This window comes from Oncorhynchus masou, chromosome 33 (assembly GCF_036934945.1).
Source record: "Oncorhynchus masou masou isolate Uvic2021 chromosome 33, UVic_Omas_1.1, whole genome shotgun sequence".
Classification (NCBI taxonomy): Eukaryota; Metazoa; Chordata; class Actinopteri; order Salmoniformes; family Salmonidae; genus Oncorhynchus; species Oncorhynchus masou.
In genome coordinates, this window is record NC_088244.1 from 22,167,502 (window position 1) to 22,186,537 (window position 19,036).

Genomic DNA, 19,036 nt, shown 5'->3' on the forward strand with positions numbered 1-19,036 from the left:
TAATAGAGACAGTAGATCTAGCTGGTCTGTCATAATATAATAGAGACAGTAGATCTAGCTGGTCTGTCATAATATAATAGAGACAGTAGATCTAGCTGGTCTGTCATAATATAATAGAGACAGTAGATCTAGCTGGTCTGTCATAATATAATAGAGACAGTAGATCTAGCTGGTCTGTCATAATATAATAGAGACAGTAGATCTAGCTGGTCTGTCATAATATAATAGAGACAGTAGATCTAGCTGGTCTTTCATAATACAATAGAGACAGTAGATCTAGCTGGTCTGTCATAATATAATAGAGAAAGTAGATCCAGCCGGTCTGTCATAATACAATAGATACAGTAGATCTAGCTGGTCTGTCATAATATAATAGAGACAGTAGATCTAGCTGGTCTGTCATATTATAATAGAGACAGTAGATCTAGCTGGTCTGTCATAATATAATAGAGACAGTAGATCTAGCTGGTCTGTCATAATATAATAGAGACAGTAGATCTAGCTGGTCTGTCATAATATAATAGAGACAGTAGATCTAGCTGGTCTGTCATAATATAATAGAGACAGTAGATCTAGCTGGTCTGTCATAATATAATAGAGACAGTAGATCTAGCTGGTCTGTCATAATATAATAGAGACAGTAGATCTAGCTGGTCTGTCATAATATAATAGAGACAGTAGATCTAGCTGGTCTGTCATAATATAATAGAGACAGTAGATCTAGCTGGTCTGTCATAATATAATAGAGACAGTAGATCTAGCTGGTCTGTCATAATATAATAGAGACAGTAGATCTAGCTGGTCTGTCATAATATAATAGAGACAGTAGATCTAGCTGGTCTGTCATAATATAATAGAGACAGTAGATCTAGCTGGTCTGTCATAATATAATAGAGACAGTAGATCTAGCTGGTCTGTCATAATATAATAGAGACAGTAGATCTAGCTGGTCTGTCATAATATAATAGAGACAGTAGATCTAGCTGGTCTGTCATAATATAATAGAGACAGTAGATCTAGCTGGTCTGTCATAATATAATAGAGACAGTAGATCTAGCTGGTCTGTCATAATATAATAGAGACAGTAGATCTAGCTGGTCTGTCATAATATAATAGAGACAGTAGATCTAGCTGGTCTGTCATAATATAATAGAGACAGTAGATCTAGCTGGTTTGTCATAATATAATAGAGACAGTAGATCTAGCTGGTCTGTCATAATATAATAGAGACAGTAGATCTAGCTGGTCTGTCATAATATAACAGAGACAGTAGATCTAGATGGTCTGTCATAATACAATAGAGACAGAAGATCGACCTGGTCTGTCATAATATTTTAGAGGCAGTAGATCTACCTGGTCTGTCATAATATAATAGAGACAGTAGATCTAGCTGGTCTGTCATAATATAATAGAGACAGTAGATCTTGCTGGTGTGTCATAATATAATAGAGATAGTAGATCTAGCTGGTTTGTCAAAATATAATAGGGACAGTAGATCTAGCTGGTCTGCCATAATATAATAGAGACAGTAGATCTAGCTGGTTTGTCAAAATATAATAGGGACAGTAGATCTAGCTGGTCTGCCATAATATAATAGAGACAGTAGATCTAGCTGGTCTGTCATAATATAAGAGACAGTAGATCTAGCTGGTCTGTCATAATATAATAGAGACAGTAGATCTAGCTGGTCTGTCATAATATAATAGAGACAGTAGATCTAGCTGGTCTGTCATAATATAATAGAGACAGTAGATCTAGCTGGTCTGTCATAATATAATAGAGACAGTAGATCTAGCTGGTCTGTCATAATATAATAGAGACAGTAGATCTAGCTGGTCTGTCATAATATAATAGAGACAGTAGATCTAGCTGGTCTGTCATAATATAATAGAGACAGTAGATCTAGCTGGTCTGTCATATTATAATAGAGACAGTAGATATAGCTGGTCTGTCATAATATAATATAGACAGTAGATCTAGCTGGTCTGTCATAATACAATAGAGACAGTAGATCTACCTGGTATGTCATACAATAGAGACAGTAGATCTAGCTGGTCAGTCATAGTACAAAAGAGACAGTAGGTCTAGCTGGTCTGTCAAATTATAATAGAGACAGTAGATCTACCTGATCTGTCATAATATAGTAGAGACAGTAGATCTAGCTGGTCTGTCATAATACAATAGAGACAGTAGATCTAGCTGGTCTGTCATAATATAATAGAGACAGTAGATCTAGCTGGTCTGTCATAATATAATAGAGACAGTAGATCTAGCTGGTCTGTCATAATATAATAGAGACAGTAGATCTAGCTGGTCTGTCATAATATAATAGAGACAGTAGATCTAGCTGGTCTGTCATAATACAATATAGACAGTTGATATAGCTGGTATGTCATAGTACAATAGAGACAGTTGATATAGCTGGTCTGTCATAATACAATAGAGACAGTAGATCTAGCTGGTCTGTCGTAATATAATAGAGACAGTAAATCTACCTGGTCTGTCATACTATAACAGAGAGAGTAGATTGAGCTGGTCTGTCATAATATAATAGAGACAGTAGATCTACCTGGTCTGTCAAAATAAAATAGAGACAGTAGATCTAGCTGGTCTGTCATAATATAATAGAGACAGTAGATCTAGCTGGTCTGTCATAATATAATAGAGACAGTAGATCTAGCTGGTCTGTCATAATATAATAGAGACAGTAGATCTAGCTGGTTTGTCAAAATATAATAGAGACAGTAGATCTAGCTGGTCTGTCATAATATAATAGAGACAGTAGATCTAGCTGGTCTGTCATAATACAATAGAGACAGTAGATCTAGCTGGTCTGTCATAATATAATAGAGACAGTAGATCTAGCTGGTCTGTCATAATACAATAGAGACAGTTGATATAGCTGGTCTGTCATAATATAATAGAGACAGTAGATATAGCTGGTCTGTCATAATATAATAGAGACAGTAGATCTAGCTGGTCTGTCATAATATAATAGAGACAGTAAATCTACCTGGTCTGTCATACTATAACAGAGAGAGTAGATTGAGCTGGTCTGTCATAATATAATAGAGACAGTAGATCTACCTGGTCTGTCAAAATAAAATAGGGACAGTAGATCAAGCTGGTCTGTCATAATATAATAGAGACAGTAGATCTACCTGGTCTGTCATACTATAATAGAGACAGTAGATCTAGCTGGTCTGTCATAATATAATAGAGACAGTAGATCTACCTGGTCTGTCATAATATAATAGAGACAGTAGATCTAGCTGGTCTGTCATAATACAATAGAGACAGTAGATCTACCTGGTCTGTCATAATATTTTAGAGACAGTAGATCTACCTGGTCTGTCATAATATAATAGAGACAGTAGATCTACCTGGTCTGTCATAATATAATAGAGACAGTAGATCTAGCTGGTTTGTCAAAATATAATAGGGACAGTAGATCTAGCTGGTCTGTCATAATATAATAGAGACAGTAGATCTAGCTGGTCTGTCATAATACAATAGAGACAGTAGATCTAGCTGGTCTGTCATAATATAATAGAGACAGTAGATCTAGCTGGTCTGTCATAATACAATATAGACAGTTGATATAGCTGGTATGTCATAGTACAATAGAGACAGTTGATATAGCTGGTCTGTCATTATACAATAGAGACAGTAGATCTAGCTGGTCTGTCGTAATGTAATAGAGACAGTAGATCGAGCTGGTCTGTCATAATACAATAGAGACAGGAGATCTAGCTGGTCTGTCATAATATAATAGACACAGTAGATCGAGCTGGTCTGTCATAATATAATAGAGACAGTAGATCTAGCTGGTCTGTCATAATATAATAGAGACAGTAGATCTAGCTGGTTTGTCAAAATATAATAGAGACAGTAGATCTAGCTGATCTGTCATAATATAATAGAGACAGTATATCAACCTGGTCTGTCATACTATAACAGAGAGAGTAGATCTAGCTGGTCTGTCATAATATAATAGAGACAGTAGATCTACCTGGTCTGTCAAAATATAATAGAGACAGTAGATATAGCTGGTCTGTCATAATATAATAGACACAGTAGATCTAGCTGGCCTGTCATAACATAATAGAGACAGTAGATCTGTTGATCCACCCACTGAGGTTACACCATCACTGTTGATCCACCCACTGTCATTACACCATCACTGTTGATCCACCCACTGACATTACACCATCACTGTTGATCCACCCACTGACGTTACACCATCACTGTTGATCCACCCACTGACGTTACACCATCACTGTTGATCCACCCACTGACGTTACACCATCACTGTTGTGCCACCCACTGACATTACACCATCACTGTTGATCCACCCACTGACGTTACACCATCCCTGTTAATCCCCCCACTGACATTACACCATCACTGTTGATCCACACACTGATGTTTTCATCACTGTTGATCCACCCACTTACGTTACACCATCACTGTTGATCCACCAACTGACATTACTCCATCACTGTTGAAGCACACACTGACGTTACACCATCACTGTTGATCCACCCATTGACATTACACCATCACTGTTGATCCACCCACTGATGTTTCCATTCCATCACTGTTGATCCATCCACTGTCATTACACCATCACTGTTGATCCACCCACTGACATTACTCTATCACTGTTGATGCACACACTGACCTTACACCATCACTGTTGATCCACCCACTGATGTTTCCATCACTGTTGATCCACCCACTGATGTTACACCATCACTGTTGATCCACCCGCTGATGTTACACCATCACTGTTGATCCACCCACTGACATTACACCATCACTATTGTGCCAGCCACTGACATTAAACCATCACTGTTTATCCACCCACTGACGTTACACCATCACTGTTGATCCACCCACTGACATTACAACATCACTGTTGATCCACCCACTGACATTACACCATCACTGTTGATCCACCCACTGACGTTAGACCATCACTGTTGATCCACCCACTGACATTACAACATCACTGTTGATCCACCCACTGACATTACACCATCACTGTTAATCCACCCACTGATGTTTCCATCACTGTTGATCCACCCACTGACGTTACACCATCACTGTTGATCCACCCACTGACGTTACACCATCACTATTGTGCCACCCACTGACATTACACCATCACTGTTTATCCACCCACTGACGTTACACCATCACTGTTGATCCACCCACTGACATTACAACATCACTGTTGATCCACCCACTGACATTACACCATCACTGCTGATCCACCCACTGATGTTTCCATCACTGTTGATCCACCCACTGATGTTTCCATCACTGTTGATCCACCCACTGATGTTTCCATCACTGTTGATCCACCCACTGACATTACACCATCACTGTTGATCCACCCACTGACGTTAGACCATCACTGTTGATCCACCCACTGACATTACAACATCACTGTTGATCCACCCACTGACATTACACCATCACTGTTAATCCACCCACTGATGTTTCCATCACTGTTGATCCACCCACTGACGTTACACCATCACTGTTGATCCACCCACTGACGTTACACCATCACTATTGTGCCACCCACTGAAATTACACCATCACTGTTGATCCACCCACTGATGTTTCCATCACTGTTGATCCACCCACTGACATTACACCATCACTGTTGATCCACCCACTGACATTACACCATCACTGTTGATCCACCCACTGATGTTTCCATCACTGTTTATCCACCCACTGACGTTACACCATCACTGTTGATCCACCCACTGACATTACACCATCACTGTTGATCCACACACTGACATTACACCATCACTGTTGATCCACCCACTGACATTACACCATCACTGTTGATCCACCCACTGACATTACACCATCACTGTTGATCCACCCACTGAAGTTACACTATCACTGTTGATCCACTCACTGACGTTACACCATCCCTGTTGATCCCCCCACTGACATTACACCATCACTGTTGATCACCTACTGATGTTTCCATCACTGTTGATCCACCCACTGACATTACACCATCACTGTTGATCCACCCACTGACATTACACCATCATTGTTGATCCACCCACTGAAGTTACACCATCACTGTTGATCCACCCACTGACGTTACACCATCCCTGTTGATCCCCCCACTGACATTACACCATCACTGTTGATCCACCCACTGATGTTTCCATCACTGTTGATCCACCCACTGACATTACACCATCACTGTTGTTCCACCCACTGATGTTTCCATCACTGTTGATCCACCCACTGACGTTTCCATCACAGTTGATCCACCCACTGACATTACACCATCACTGTTGATCCACCCACTGACATTACACCATCACTGTTGATCCACCCACTGATGTTTCCATCACTGTTGATCCACCCACTGACGTTACACCATCACTGTTGATCCACCCACTGACGTTACACCATCACTGTTGATCCACCCACTGATGTTACACCATCACTGTTGATCCACCCACTGACGTTACACCATCACTATTGTGCCACCCACTGACATTAAACCATCACTGTTTATCCACTCACTGAAGTTACACCATCACTGTTGATCCACCCACTGACATTACAACATCACTGTTGATCCACCCACTGATGTTTCCATCACTGTTGATCCACCCACTGATGTTTCCATCACTGTTGATCCACCCACTGATGTTTCCATCACTGTTGATCCACCCACTGACATTACACCATCACTGTTGATCCACCCACTGACGTTACACCATCACTGTTAATCCACCCACTGATGTTTCCATCACTGTTGATCCACCCACTGATGTTTCCATCACTGTTGATCCACTCACTGATGTTTCCATCACTGTTGATCCACCCACTGACGTTACACCATCACTGTTGATCCACCCACTGATGTTTCCATCACTGTTGATCCACCCACTGATGTTTCCATCACTGTTGATCCACCCACTGATGTTTCCATCACTGTTGATCCACCCACTGACGTTACACCATCACTGTTGATCCACCCACTGACGTTACACCATCACTGTTGATCCACCCACTGACATTACACCATCACTGTTGATCCACCCACTGACATTACACCATCACTGTTGATCCACACACTGACATTACACCATCACTGTTGATCCACCCACTGACATTACACCATAACTGTTGATCCACCCACTGACATTACACCATCACTGTTGATCCACCCACTGAAGTTACACCATCACTGTTGATCCACCCACTGACGTTACACCATCCCTGTTGATCCCCCCACTGACATTACACCATCACTGTTGATCCACCCACTGATGTTTCCATCACTGTTGATCCACCCACTGACATTACACCATCACTGTTGATCCACCCACTGACATTACACCATCACTGTTGATCCACCCACTGACGTTACACCATCTCTGTTGATCCACCCACTGACATTACACCATCACTGTTGATCCACCCACTGACATTACTCCATCACTGTTGATCCACCCACTGATTTTTCCATCACTGTTGATCCACCCACTGATGTAACACCATCACTGTTGATCCACCCACTGATGTGGTGTGGGGGCTGTGCTTTGGCAAAGTGGGTGGGGTTATATCCTTCCTGTTTGGCCCTGCCCGGGGGTGTCCTCGGATGGGTGTCTCCTGACACAGTGTCTCCTGACCCCTCCTGTCTCAGCCTCCAGTATTTATGCTGCAGTAGTTTATGTGTCGGGGGGCTGGGGTCAGTTTGTTATATCTGGAGTACTTCTCCTGTCCAATTTGGTGTCCTGTGTGAATCTAAGTGTGCGTTCTCTAATTCTCTCCTTCTCTCTCTCTTTCTCTCTCTCGGAGGACCTGAGCCCTAGGACCATGCCCCAGGACTACCTGACATGATGACTCCTTGCTGTCCCCAGTCCACCTGGCCGTGCTGCTGTTCCAGTTTCAACTGTTCTGCCTTATTATTATTCGACCATGCTGGTCATTTATGAACATTTGAACATCTTGGCCATGTTCTGCTATAATCTCCACCCGGCACAGCCGGAAGAGGACTGGCCACCCCACATATGCTCTCTCTAATCTTCTTTCTTTCTCTCTCTCGGAGGACCTGAGCCCTAGGACCATTCCCCAGGACTACCTGACATGACGACTCCTTGCTGTCCCCAGTCCACCTGGCCGTGCTACTGCTTCAGTTTCAAATGTTCTGCCTTATTATTATTCGACCATGCTGGTCATTTATGAACATTTGAACATCTTGGCCATGTTCTGTTATAATCTCTACCCGGCACAGCCAGAAGAGGACTGGCCACCCCACATAGACTCGTTCCTCTCTAGGTTTCTTCCTAGGTTTTGGCCTTTCGAGGGAGTTTTTCCTAACCACCGTGCTTCTACACCTGCATTGCTTGCTGTTTGGGGTTTGAGGCTAGGTTTCTGTACAGCACTTTGAGATATCAGCTGATGTACGAAGGGCTATATAAATAAATTTGATTTGATTTGATTTGATGTTACACCATCACTGTTGATCCACCCACTGACGTTACACCATCACTATTGTGCCACCCACTGACATTACACCATCACTGTTGATCCACCCACTGACATTACACCATCACTGTTGATCCACCCACTGATGTTTCCATCACTGTTTATCCACCCACTGACGTTACACCATCACTGTTGATCCACCCACTGACATTACACCATCACTGTTGATCCACCCACTGACATTACACCATCACTGTTGATCCACACACTGACATTACACCATCACTGTTGATCCACCCACTGACATTACACCATAACTGTTGATCCACCCACTGACATTACACCATCCCTGTTGATCCCCCCACTGACATTACACCATCACTGTTGATCCACCCACTGATGTTTCCATCACTGTTGATCCACCCACTGACATTACACCATCACTGTTGATCCACCCACTGACATTACACCATCACTGTTGATCCACCCACTGACGTTACACCATCTCTGTTGATCCACCCACTGACATTACACCATCACTGTTGATCCACCCACTGACATTACACCATCACTGTTGATCCACCCACTGATTTTTCCATCACTGTTGATCCACCCACTGACGTAACAAAATCACTGTTGATCCACCCACTGACGTTACACCATCACTGTTGATCCACCCACTGACGTTACACCATCACTATTGTGCCACCCACTGAAATTACACCATCACTGTTGATCCACCCACTGACGTTACACCATCCCTGTTGATCCCCCCCACTGACATTACATCATCACTGTTGATCGACCCACTGACGTTACACCATCACTGTTGATCCACCCACTGACATTACAACATCACTGTTGATCCAGCCACTGACGTTACACCATCACTGTTGATCCACCCACTGACGTTACAGCATCACTGTTGATCCACCCACTGACGTTACACCATCACTGTTGATCAACCCACTGACGTTACACCATCACTGTTGATCCACCCACTGATGTTACACCATCACTGTTTATCCACCCACTGACGTTACACCATCACTATTGTGCCACCCACTGACATTACACCATCACTGTTGATCCACCCACTGACATTACACCATCACTGTTGATCCACCCACTGATGTTTCCATCACTGTTGATCCACCCACTGACGTTACACCATCACTGTTGATCCACCCACTGACATTACACCATCACTGTTGATCCACCCACTGACATTACACCATCACTGTTGATCCACACACTGACATTACACCATCACTGTTGATCCACCCACTGACATTACACCATAACTGTTGATCCACCCACTGACATTACACCATCCCTGTTGATCCCCCCACTGACATTACACCATCACTGTTGATCCACCCACTGATGTTACACCATCACTGTTTATCCACCCACTGACGTTACACCATCACTATTGTGCCACCCACTGACATTACACCATCACTGTTGATCCACCCACTGATGTTTCCATCAATGTTGATCAACCCACTGACATTACACCATCACTGTTGATCCACCCACTGACATTACACCATCACTGTTGATCCACCCACTGACGTTACACCATCACTGTTGATCCACCCACTGACATTACACCATCACTGTTGATCCACCCACTGCCGTTACACCATCACTGTTGATCCACCCACTGATGTTTCCATCAATGTTGATCCACCCACTGACATTACACCATCACTGTTGATTCACCCACTGACATTACACCATCACTGTTGATCCACCCACTGATGTTTCCATCAATGTTGATCCACCCACTGACGTTACACCATCACTATTGTGCCACCCACTGACATTACACCATCACTGTTGATCCACCCACTGATGTTTCCATCAATGTTGATCCACACACTGACATTACACCATCACTGTTGATTCACCCACTGACGTTACACCATCACTGTTGATCCACCCACTGACATTACACCGTCACTGTTGATCCACCCACTGATGTTTCCATCAATGTTGATCCACCCACTGACGTTACACCATCACTATTGTGCCACCCACTGACATTACACCATCACTGTTGATCCACCCACTGATGTTTCCATCAATGTTGATCCACACACTGACATTACACCATCACTGTTGATTCACCCACTGACGTTACACCATCACTGTTGATCCACCCACTGACATTACACCGTCACTGTTGATCCACCCACTGATGTTTCCATCAATGTTGATCCACCCACTGACGTTACACCATCACTATTGTGCCACCCACTGACATTACACCATCACTGTTGATCCACCCACTGATGTTTCCATCAATGTTGATCCACACACTGACATTACACCATCACTGTTGATCCACCCACTGACATTACACCATCACTGTTGATCCACCCACTGATGTTTCCATCACTGTTTATCCACCCACTGACGTTACACCATCACTGTTGATCCACCCACTGACATTACACCATCACTGTTGATCCACCCACTGACATTACACCATCACTGTTGATCCACACACTGACATTACACCATCACTGTTGATCCACCCACTGACATTACACCATAACTGTTGATCCACCCACTGACATTACACCATCCCTGTTGATCCCCCCACTGACATTACACCATCACTGTTGATCCACCCACTGATGTTTCCATCACTGTTGATCCACCCACTGACATTACACCATCACTGTTGATCCACCCACTGACATTACACCATCACTGTTGATCCACCCACTGACGTTACACCATCTCTGTTGATCCACCCACTGACATTACACCATCACTGTTGATCCACCCACTGACATTACACCATCACTGTTGATCCACCCACTGATTTTTCCATCACTGTTGATCCACCCACTGACGTAACAAAATCACTGTTGATCCACCCACTGACGTTACACCATCACTGTTGATCCACCCACTGACGTTACACCATCACTATTGTGCCACCCACTGAAATTACACCATCACTGTTGATCCACCCACTGACGTTACACCATCCCTGTTGATCCCCCCACTGACATTACATCATCACTGTTGATCGACCCACTGACATTACACCATCACTGTTGATCCACCCACTGACATTACAACATCACTGTTGATCCAGCCACTGACGTTACACCATCACTGTTGATCCACCCACTGACGTTACAGCATCACTGTTGATCCACCCACTGACGTTACACCATCACTGTTGATCAACCCACTGACGTTACACCATCACTGTTGATCCACCCACTGATGTTACACCATCACTGTTTATCCACCCACTGACGTTACACCATCACTATTGTGCCACCCACTGACATTACACCATCACTGTTGATCCACCCACTGACATTACACCATCACTGTTGATCCACCCACTTATGTTTCCATCACTGTTGATCCACCCACTGACGTTACACCATCACTGTTGATCCACCCACTGACATTACACCATCACTGTTGATCCACCCACTGACATTACACCATCACTGTTGATCCACACACTGACATTACACCATCACTGTTGATCCACCCACTGACATTACACCATAACTGTTGATCCACCCACTGACATTACACCATCACTGTTGATCCACCCACTGACATTACACCATAACTGTTGATCCACCCACTGACATTACACCATCCCTGTTGATCCCCCCACTGACATTACACCATCACTGTTGATCCACCCACTGATGTTACACCATCACTGTTTATCCACCCACTGACGTTACACCATCACTATTGTGCCACCTACTGACATTACACCATCACTGTTGATCCACCCACTGATGTTTCCATCAATGTTGATCAACCCACTGACATTACACCATCACTGTTGATCCACCCACTGACATTACACCATCACTGTTGATCCACCCACTGACGTTACACCATCACTGTTGATCCACCCACTGACATTACACCATCACTGTTGATCCACCCACTGCCGTTACACCATCACTGTTGATCCACCCACTGATGTTTCCATCAATGTTGATCCACCCACTGACATTACACCATCACTGTTGATTCACCCACTGACATTACACCATCACTGTTGATCCACCCACTGATGTTTCCATCAATGTTGATCCACACACTGACATTACACCATCACTGTTGATTCACCCACTGACGTTACACCATCACTGTTGATCCACCCACTGACATTACACCGTCACTGTTGATCCACCCACTGATGTTTCCATCACTATTGTGCCACCCACTGACGTTACACCATCACTGTTGATCCACCCACTGATGTTACACCATTACCGTTGATCCACCCACTGACGTTACACCATCACTATTGTGCCACCCACTGACATTACACCATCACTGTTGATCCACCCACTGATGTTTCCATCACTGTTGATCCACCCACTGACATTACACCATCACTGTTGATCCACCCACTGACATTACACCATCACTGTTGATCCACCCACTGACATTACACCATCACTGTTGATCCACCCACTGACGTTACACCATCACTGTTGATCCACCCACTGACATTACACCATCACTGTTGATCCACCCACTGAAGTTACACCATCACTGTTGATCCACCCACTGACATTACACCATCACTGTTGATCCACCCACTGACGTTACACCATCACTGTTGATCCACCCACTGATGTTACACCATCACTGTTGATCCACCCACTGACGTTACACCATCACTATTGTGCCACCCACTGACATTACACCATCACTGTTGATCCACCCACTGATGTTTCCATCAATGTTGATCCACACACTGACATTACACCATCACTGTTGATTCACCCACTGACGTTACACCATCACTGTTGATCCACCCACTGACATTACACCGTCACTGTTGATCCACCCACTGATGTTTCCATCACTATTGTGCCACCCACTGACGTTACACCATCACTGTTGATCCACCCACTGATGTTACACCATTACCGTTGATCCACCCACTGACGTTACACCATCACTATTGTGCCACCCACTGACATTACACCATCACTGTTGATCCACCCACTGATGTTTCCATCACTGTTGATCCACCCACTGACATTACACCATCACTGTTGATCCACCCACTGACATTACACCATCACTGTTGATCCACCCACTGACATTACACCATCACTGTTGATCCACCCACTGACGTTACACCATCACTGTTGATCCACCCACTGACATTACACCATCACTGTTGATCCACCCACTGAAGTTACACCATCACTGTTGATCCACCCACTGACATTACACCATCACTGTTGATCCACCCACTGACGTTACACCATCACTGTTGATCCACCCACTGATGTTACACCATCACTGTTGATCCACCCACTGACGTTACACCATCACTATTGTGCCACCCACTGACATTACACCATCACTGTTGATCCACCCACTGATGTTTCCATCAATGTTGATCCACCCACTGACATTACACCATCACTGTTGATCAACCCACTGACATTACACCATCACTGTTGATCCACCCACTGATGTTTCCATCAATGTTGATCCACCCACTGACGTTACACCATCACTATTGTGCCACCCACTGACATTTCACCATCACTGTTGATCCACCCACTGATGTTTCCATCAATGTTGATCCACCCACTGACATTACACCATCACTGTTGATTCACCCACTGACGTTACACCATCACTGTTGATCCACCCACTGACATTACACCATCACTGTTGATCCACCCACTGATGTTTCCATCACTATTGTGCCATCCACTGACGTTACACCATCACTGTTGATCCACCCACTGACGTTACACCATCACTGTTGATCCACCCACTGACGTTACACCATCACTGTTGATCCACCCACTGATGTTTCCATCACTGTTGATACACCCACTGACATTACACCATCACTGTTGATCCACCCACTGATGTTACACCATCACTGTTGATCCACCCACTGACGTTACACCATCACTGTTGATCCACCCACTGACATTACACCATCACTGTTGATCCACCCACTGACATTACACCATCACTGTTGATCCACCCACTGATGTTACACCATCACTGTTGATCCACCCACTGACGTTACACCATCACTGTTGATCCATAATAACAATTCATCTACCAACAATTGGCAGAATTAAGAGTAGGCTAGGCCTAAACTATTAGTCGTAACCATGGAATGGGTCAGTTGTAGCACATTTTATATACTAAATGTGAGAGTGAATTTAATAAGTTTGTCATTTTACATAAATATATTGCTGAATATGCATTATCAAAAATATACAGTACCTGTCAAAAGTTTGGACACGCCCACTCGTTCAACGTTTTTTCTTTATTTTTACTATTTTTACTTTGTAGAATAGTTGTGAAGACATCAAAACTATGAAATAACACATATGGAATCATGTAATAACCAAAAAAGTGGTAAACAAATAAAAATAAATGTCATATTTGAGATTCTTCAAAGTAGCCCCCCTTTGCCTTGATGACAGTTTGCACACGCTTGGCATTCTCTCAACCAGCTTCATGAGGTAGTCACCTGGAATGCAATTCCATTAACAGGTGTACCTTGTTAAAAGTTAATTTGTGGAATTTCTTTCCTTCTTAATGTGTTTGAGCCAATCGGTTTTGTTGTGACATGGTAGGGGTGGTATACAGAAGATAGTCCTATTTAGTAAAAGACCAAGTCCATATTATGGCAAGAACAGCTCAAAAAAGTGAATAGAAACAACAGTCCATCGCTACTTTAAGACATGAAGGCCAGTCAATCCGAAAGATGTTAAGAACTTTGAAAGTTGAAGCTGTCACTCATGAGCACCGCCACAGGAAAGGAAGACCCAGAGTTACTTCTGCTGCCGAGGATAAGTTCATTAGAGTTACCAGTCTCAGAAATTGCAGCCCAAATAAATGCTTCACAGAGTTCAAGTAACAGACACACCTCAACATCAACTGTTCAGAGGAGACTGCGTGAATCAGGCCTTCATGGTCAAATTGCTGCAAAGAAACCACTACTAAAGGACACCAATAATAATAAGAGACATGCTTCGGCCAAAAAACACCAGTAATGGACATTAGACCAGTGGAAATCTGTCCTTTGGTCTGATGAGTTCAAATTTGAGATTTTTGGTTCCAACCGCCTCGTCTTTGTGAGACGAAGAGTAGGTGAACAAATGATTTCCGCGTGTGTGGTTTCCTCTATGAAGCATGGAGAGGAGGTGTGATGGTGTGGGGGTATTTTGCTGGTTACACTGTCAGTGATTTATTTAGAATTCAAGGCACACTTAACCAGCATGGCTACCACAGCATTCTGCAGCGATACGCCATCCCATCTGGTTTGCGCTTAGTGGGACTATCATTTGTTTTTTAACAGGACAATGACCCAACACACCAACAGGCTGTGTAAGGGCTGTTTGACCAAGAAGAAAAGTGATGGAGTGCCACATCAGATGACCTGGCCTCCACAATCATCCACAGTCAAAACTTTTGACTGGTACTTTATGTCAAAGACTGCAGGTGTAAAAAAGTCATAGACAACTTAGGACACACTAAAGTAGTCAGCGTGAAAATATTGGACCTTCAACCGCCGCACAAACATTCAGCATCATGGACAAAATTTGGCTTAATTCAACCAGCGCAATTTGAATATATTTCAGCGGGATATGGAGACGGCTATGACGCTGAGGTGAAATTATGATGACAATGAGAGATATAATGATCAGTGCAAAGAAAATATAGGACTTCAACACCACAGGCGTTTGGACAGCAACCCTGGACCTATGTTACCGCGCCACACCTATTTTACTGCGCCCAGCTCACCTCACTGGGCTGGATAGGGTAAGATGCAAAGTTTGGTAACAGAATGACGGTACAACCAGCACAAACCGTCATTCTGTTACCAAACTTTTAATCTTCACAGTTCTTCACGAAAATGTGGTTTTGTAAAATGCATAGAGTTGTATGGTTTGTTTAACTTTGCAATCGTTGGTTTGTGTTTGACATACATTTTAAAGCAAAATAATCTGTGTCTCGGCATCGTTCTGTTTTCCTGGTATTGTCCCGTACCATTTACCGGAATCCTTGAATGAATCTTTGACCAACAGCGACCTCTAGCAGCATTAAGCAGACAGGGTATCTGTGATTCTTCTCTCGCAACATCTAACATTTATAATAACATTTTTGATGTGACATTTGTTTATTAAATTGTCACGTTTTGTACATTCACGTGAAATGCATTGATCGTTGACCCCAATGTTAACTATGAAGGGTTAATGTATGAAGCCTCTGATTAGTATAGGTCCTCCTGCTGTGCAACAGCGTGGCAGTACCTTGATTAAAGATTGAGAGATTCCTTCACTCAAAACAACTTGGCTCTCTTCAACAGAATTTAATTTAATTGGGAGAGTGTGAGAGTGAAAGTGAGATGGTCAGCCGTTTAATCTCAGTGACGGGTACTTCAGTGTACGGTGACCTATGGACACCCGGGGCCATTTCCTGAGTTTCACACCTGTCACGCCTGTCACAACCAAACACCCCAGCTTTCAATCACCTGACGATGAGCACTATTGGTGGCCATTCAACATCCTCTGCCATCCAACAGACATACTGACACACACACACACACACACACACACACACACACACACACACACACACACACACACACACACACACACACACACACACACACACACACACACACACACACACACACACACACACACACACACACACACACACACACACACACACACTCACAGATAGGTAGACAGACATAAACATATTTTTGTTTATTCCAAAAGGCATTTTTACCTCATTGTGAATTGGATGGTTTGAGTGTAATTCTGTGATAAAGTGTGTGTACCCTATCGTTAAGTTTGCAGTGTTTAGAACTAGTCAAATAGTAACACAACAAGTGGCAGGCACTCAGTTCTACCTTCAGGCAACAGTGAACCTGCCAAAGGCACCAGGTTGGCTGCAGAGGCAGAGCCATCAGTCAGCTGAGCACAAGGCAAACACAGCTCTATTGACTTTTAGCCTTTTAACATTTCACTTTCCTCCACCTCGGGCATCGGCACAGTTACAAAGCACAAGCACAAGTCTGTAGTACACTTTTAATAGTAAGATATACAGTATATCTTGATTTGGATTCATAGCATGGAAGTGTGGATACCTAATATAACCATTCTCATGTTATATTGACAGGGTAATTTCAGGGCTACGTTGATTCTGTCCATGTACCTGTTGATCACTTTGATGCACTCACACCGTGATTTACTCTGGTATTATTAACATAGCCACTGCCTGTTCACCCTGCTATCATCCAGAAGGCGAGGTCAGTACAGGTGCATCAAAGCTGGGACAGAGAGACTGAAAAACAGCTTCCATCTCAAGGCTATCAGACTGCTAAACAGCCATCTCTAGCACATCAGAGGCTGCTGCCTATAGATATAGATTTGGAATCACTGGCCACTTTAAGGAAATGAAACACTAGCCACTTTAATGATGTCATATCATATGTATAAACTGTACTCTATACTATTCTACAGTATCTTAGTCACTTTAATTGTGTGTAAATATTGCATCACACATCTCGTATGTATATACTGTATTCCGTATTATGCCACTGTATCTTAGTCCAATGCCGCTCTGATATATATGTATATATTCTTAATCCATTCTTTACTTACAATTAAGTGTATTTTGGGTATATGTTGTGAAACTGTTAGATAGTACTTGTTATTTCGCTACACCCGCAATAACATCTGCTAAACACGTGTATGTGAACAATACATTTGATTTGATTTGATATAGTTCTCCCACCAACTATATGCACTGTCTCTGAACTGATTGATCAAATTTAGCCAAGATTAAAAAAAGGTTTTCTTCTCATTAACATTTTTTCTTTCTCTCAAATAATCAGATACCCACACTACTGTGGTTCTCAGGCCCTTGAGTTCTGCAGTCCTTTTGGTTTTCATTTCTCCCTGCACTTAATTGGTTGTTTGGCTGGGGATAGTAAGAAGTGCATACGCCAGGCTACCCAGATAAAAAACAGGCTATGAAAACCGGGAGACACTGTGGCCCCAGAGGACCTGATCTGTGCACCCTGTTGTAGTTTAACCAGGCACTTTGGTACTGACCTGCCAGTAAAAATGGCAACTAGATGCTATTGAAACTTTAGTGTGTGGTATGATAGTGTGTGGTATAAACATAGCAATCAAGAGTTTGTGATTGGTTGCTATTACACTGTAGCTATCTAACTGTTGCGTACTATTATCTCTTCATCACTTTATGCTTACACAGCTCAATATCATGTCTTGGTTTAATTTAGTCTCCATCTATAAAGCCCTTTCTATCTGTTCTGTGGTTAAAGGTATGTTCATATATTCACTCTGGCTATCTACTCCAATTTCAGAGCGGTCTTATCTGTGTTCAAGAGCACAAAATAACTGATGAATTTACGAAAGCGCAACACCTGTTGAAAATGAGCGGTGTCATTAACCATAGGCAATTTTTTACGTTTAAAATGTTACCAGCAGCACAGTTACAGTCACCA